At 39.2% G+C, this 5,542-nt stretch overlaps 1 long non-coding RNA gene across 2 annotated transcripts in view; it reads left to right on the top strand.

Moving 5' to 3' along the window:
• The window catches only part of LOC106520422 (uncharacterized), a 15,458-nt gene extending 10,560 nt beyond the window's left edge, over window positions 1-4,898 (top strand). For both annotated transcript variants that reach the window (XR_001310551.1, XR_001310550.1), the window contains one exon: window positions 2,374-4,898. This is a non-coding gene — a long non-coding RNA (uncharacterized LOC106520422). The remainder of the gene's footprint in view (window positions 1-2,373) is intronic.
• The last annotated feature ends 644 nt before the right edge of the window (window positions 4,899-5,542 follow it).

Below are 5,542 nucleotides of genomic sequence, written 5' to 3' on the forward strand. Positions count from 1 at the left end.
GAGAGAGAGAGAGAGAGAGAGAGAGAGAGAGAGAGAGAGATGGAGGAGAGGAGGGTGAGAAGAAGGCAGAAATGGGCCAGAATGCATCTCTGCTCTACTTTCCTCCTGCAAAGGCTTCATTAAAAAGTCTGTTTCCAGAGCGTGGTGGAATCTGTTTGGGTGTGCGTGTGTGCACATGCACAGGAGCGTGCACGTGCTGCAGGCTCACAGGGTGACTGTGAGTCGACGCACACGCACAAGCATGCAAGCACACATGTGCGCTTGCCTGTAAAATTATGTTGTGTGTGTTCAGTGAGAGAGAGATCGTCTAAATTATTTACACACAGAAGTCTCTAATTGGTATCAAGTTTTTAAATGGGGTCAAATGAGCAGTTTCATGCTGCGTTTCTTTTGCCTTAAGTCTGTTTCATTACATTTGGAGCTTCCGTGTTGCTGCTTCATTGGACTTGAACCTCTAAACGTATTTGTCTATTGACTGGGGTTTCTGATTTCAGACTGGAGAAGCATGCTGAATCCATCTGATTCACAAAAAGGGGGTGCATTTTTTTTATAACTAATAATCTGTTTTAGCTCATCTCTTGCCTGTTTGTCATGGTGAAGCATGAACGTCAGACACAAACCCAAAGCCAAAGTCAACAGAAAGAGTTTGTATTTGATTGAAACATTCTGATGAAGCCAATTACAATTATACTGTGCTCTGATGAAAGCAATATTTCCGTAGTGATTCCCTCGCCTCCATATGTGCAGCTTTGATGCACGCAAACCACATCTTTCTCCAAACATGTCACACACAGTCACTAAAAAACTGTAATGTATAAAGAGCATCTTAGCGCTGTGTTTCAGTGCTTAGAGTAAACATAAAGATGCAATTAAGTAATTAAATAAATAATTACTCCACAGTAAATGTAATTAGTTACATCACAAGATTACCTTTGCGACTCACTAAAGCATGTGCAATGTCTTTTATTCTGTGCATTACGTCTTTTGCATTTTATTTTAAAAGTATGACAATATTTAGTTATGTCTATATTTCTGCAGACCAGAGAGAGCATCAGTTTGCAAATAACAGTATCCCTTTCAGTCACATCATTGCCAGTCAAAGGGAAAACATGCTTCTGTAACAAGGAAACACATCTTAAAGTGGGTTATTATGCAAGATCAACTTTTTTGAGCTGGATGTCCTGTTATAATGTCACCTCCTCATAACCAGAGTGTTGCTTTGATTCATTTGTGCAAATTAAGAAATCCTTGATTCTCCTGGGATAACCAGTACAAATCACCACCTGCTTACACAAATCACCTCCCTGGACCTCACACAGAGAAACTATAAAGCATTTTAATTGCGTAGAGAAAGGAAGTATACATTTAACTGCACAGACTTTTTAGGCATGAACTCCAAGACATTTTCTCAAGTGTAAAAGTTCTGGTTTTGTTATGAAAAAAAAAAACAAAGTATCTCACATTCTCATTTTTCCTTTTTCAAATAAACGTATTGCCCCATATTATTTTATTGCATATCTGGTATCTGTTAGTTTGCTTAAATTCTCCAACTCAATTGTTTTTTTGTGATAGTTGGAACAAGCTGAGTAGATTCTGTGTGTTTTTCTAATAGGATACGCAAGTTTAGCAGAGGCTGATCCAAGGTCTGCAGAGACCTGAAAGCTCTGAAGAGCATAAGACAGACAGAAGTGAGAGTGCAGAGACAGAAAGAAAAACAAAAACAAAGATGAGGGAAATGGAGTGTTAAATGACGCAGACTTTGCCACAGCTAGGTCTGCAACAAGGATGGACAAGACAGGAAATGGCCACCCATCAATCACCTATGAGCAAGGATGAAAGGGAACTTTTTTCTTTTTTTTTTACGGGACAGGGAGGTCTTGGGAGCAGAAGAAAGAACCCAACAGAAGCAGACAAAACAGTTTTCATGAACTCTCGACTATATTGCAGCTTTTACCGCCACTGGGGGAAAAAAGAGTGCAGGCCCACAGCTGGCACCTTGCATCGGGTAAACAGGGTCAGAAAGCTCAATGCAAAGTTTTATAAAAGACAAGTGTTTATCAAATGAAAAAACAAGACATTTATAATGTCAAATGCATAAATATTGTGTTCTAATAAACATGGTGTGCAGTATTTATGTAAAAAGTGAAATGTGTTTGCTCATACTACTCAAACTTGACAGATAAAAAGACTTTCGAATGAAATCTTCCTCATGTACAGATCAAGTTATATCCAGCAGCTGTATTATATTGTGCAATAAAATGAAAATAAATTTACCCACACTTCAAAAAGTATATTTTACACAACAAAGGCAGTTTATTACATCCATTCTTATTGTTTTGTCTCTTTTTTTTCTTTTGTTTTTTGTTGCTTCAGGAAAGATCTGCCTAACCGTCTCCCCCGTTCCAAAAATCTGGAAGCGATAGCAGCACGTTGCAGAGGCACAGGCTCAGGCACAAACCCAGACCTCCTGGAGGATGTACAAGTCCTGGGGCTCAGAGGATTGTCTCCAGTCTCTGTTCAAAACTGAAGACTTCGCAGTGGCTTTACATCAATGGTGCTCAATTGTTCTTCTGACTTCGACACTGGAGAACAACTTTTCAGATGGCCTCCGCCTCACCCCAAGTGAAACCACAATGTGAAACTCATCTTTTCATGTCTCTTGTCTTGTGAAACATTTAAACTCTGTCCCAAGTGCAGAGAAGTATGTACCATTTATGAATCATTTCAGAACAAGTTGTGAATCTAGAGATTGTTTTTAACCTATTTTCTAGTATTTTTTTAAAAAAATTCTACATCTAATACTTTAAGCACAAACTCTGCTTTCAAACAAATAGATATTTTTGTATTTTTTCCCATTATCAGCTTATGGTGCTCTAGTTCTCTAAAACAGACTCCATATTAACATTAATGAATTGCACTTCATTCAACAGTGTTTCTGAGCAAATACGCCACTTTCACAAACCACCTCAGTCAACAACATGCATCAAACCTTGACCTCATCTAAAGTCAATCGATTCATCAGTCGAAGCCAACATCTCAACAAAAGTTAAGAAGGTTAAAGGTTTTTGTCTTTCTTCCTTGTTTTACTGTGTGTGCTGCAGAGCCACATTTATTTTATTACTTGCAACATGTTGTTTATTAAGGACGTGGCAGCATCTCAGATCTTGGCCTCTTGCAAGACATTTCACAGTGGAGCGTAACCAGAGCTGACCGTCTCTGCTGTGTGAGTCAGATGTGCAGGCTGCTGAGGTTCTTTTGAGGGTGAGGAAATTGATTCGTTGCAGAGATAATACTATATGATGAGGTTTCCCAAACTAAATGGGATCATTACGGAAAACAATGCTTTCTTTAGACTCTAGCCTGCTCTGCATGTCTGCACTGTGTTTCTTTTGATGTGGCCTTCATTTTTTGTCAATAACCAAGAATACGGTGGATTGCTTTTTCAGCATATTGCTGTTCAGAAAGAAATGCTGTTTTGTAAAGATTAAGAATACCTTGTCGTTTTGTTTGTTTAAATGTCCACATTTGACCAAACATTTTTTTTACACTTTGAAACAGTATCTTATTGAATTTTATTGCATATCCCATGAGATCACATATCTCTTTTGCAAGGGCGGCCTGGGCCCAATGGCAACCCATTGTACATATTAGAAACTTTGAAAGAGCTGAAAATTATCGAACACCTTGATTGTCAAAAATGTAGTAACACTGAGTGGATTGAAGTCTACACCCTTAAACCCTGCATGGGTCCATTCTGGGTGCTATGAAGACACAGAACATTTGTGTTAATTTTGTTCCCATACAAATAATACATCCATGTTATTTAATCTGAATACATTTCAACAACATTCATTTTTTGTGTTACAGGAGCACCCAGAGAAAACCTATATAAGCACAAGGAGAACATGCAAACTCCTCACAGAAAGACCCCAGGTTCAAATTGAGGATCAAACCCAGAACCGTCTTGTGAGGCATCAGTGCTAACCACTGAGCCATTGCTCAGTGGTTATTGTCTGCTGAGACTCTTAACTGAAAAACACAATAAAATAGCAATCAATGAATTATTTGTAGAAATCCTTTTGGGATGTAATAATGTTTTTAATTTGCTGCATGATGCCAGGTGATAAATTAAATTAAAAGTGTAATAATGAATTGGGACTGTTCTTAGCATTAAAAAAGATACTGAATAATGGCTCGAGAGAGTTTAATAAGTTAATCGTTAAAAAAAACAATGTCTTAGACTTGAGTTTTTGCTGTGAGTTCTGAGCCCAACGCTGAGCACATGCCAACATTTAGTACTGATGGCATTGAGAGATTTCATCCCCACCCCGCATCCACAACATCCTTTCGACACTCCCTGTGGTTTGTTTCAGTTTGAGTAAGTGTTGGTTGTGTGTATCACGTCTTTGCCCTGCAAGACTCCTGCCAATCGATTCAAGGTGAGACCTGTCGATTAAACACCCTGAGCCGTGCTCTCTACCTAACCCGAGGGTGATCCGATCCCACCCCTCAAGCGCACGCACACACACACCCACTTCACCTGTCATCCATCAATACCTCCATCAGGGCCTCTATTGATCCCCTACGATCCAACATTTTTTCCCCCAGTACAACATTGCAGCTAAGCAACGTCCACACAGGTTTAATTTTTGGCAGATTTACGACAAAGCTGAAGTTATTATTTAACTCTTCCTGCTGCAGTGCGTTCTTTGATTTAGCACCCCGGGAGGGGATGAGTTACAGCTGACACCGGGAATCTGCCGGGCCTCGAATGGTAGGCTCCCCTTTCATAACTCAGCCGCTGAATGTGTAGTTAGTCAATCACTTGATCTGTAATCACAAATGCTGCCAGAAATTACATGAGTGATGAGCTGTAATAAAAGCACTTACTTTTCCTGCTCTGTCTCTTAAGTGTTATTGGCAGACCCCTCTCTCCCAGGAGGCCATAGCTGTGAAACAAAATCCCGATATAAACTGCCTCATTGGTCCTTGCCTCACACTCTGCTTGTACGGCGCGCTGTATGTGTGTGTGTACATGTAGAGCGCAGTGCAATACAAAGCTCTTTTTTGACAGTCGTTCTTCAACTCTTGCCTTATTTCAGAAGAAATGATCCTCACTTCACTAAGAAGGCGGCCATCCTCGTCGCCATCATTTATAATATCTGTTGTCGGCAAAAGAAATACTCTGACACTCATTGTTTTTCAACTGCACTCCTGTACTTATTGTTAAATAGAAATACTGTAAATGTCCTAAAGAAGACTTTAAAGGTGGTGTTGTACTTCATTTATCCCTTAGGTTAAAGAGTTAAAGTTTAGGTTTTAATATTAATTCTGTCTGGATTTATGGGCTAACATTTAGTTTAAACATGACCAGTTTAAAAAAGAAGGAAAACAACTACATTTCATAAAACTTTACACCACCATTAGTTATTTACATTGCACATTATTTTAGGAGAAAAATGATGAAATGCCCACTGGAGGTGCCCACAACTGCAACAAAAATGCTGCACTTGCCATTTAAAAATGTATACATGTATATATA

Source organism: Austrofundulus limnaeus, unplaced genomic scaffold (genome assembly GCF_001266775.1).
Source record: "Austrofundulus limnaeus strain Quisiro unplaced genomic scaffold, Austrofundulus_limnaeus-1.0 Scaffold92, whole genome shotgun sequence".
Classification (NCBI taxonomy): Eukaryota; Metazoa; Chordata; class Actinopteri; order Cyprinodontiformes; family Rivulidae; genus Austrofundulus; species Austrofundulus limnaeus.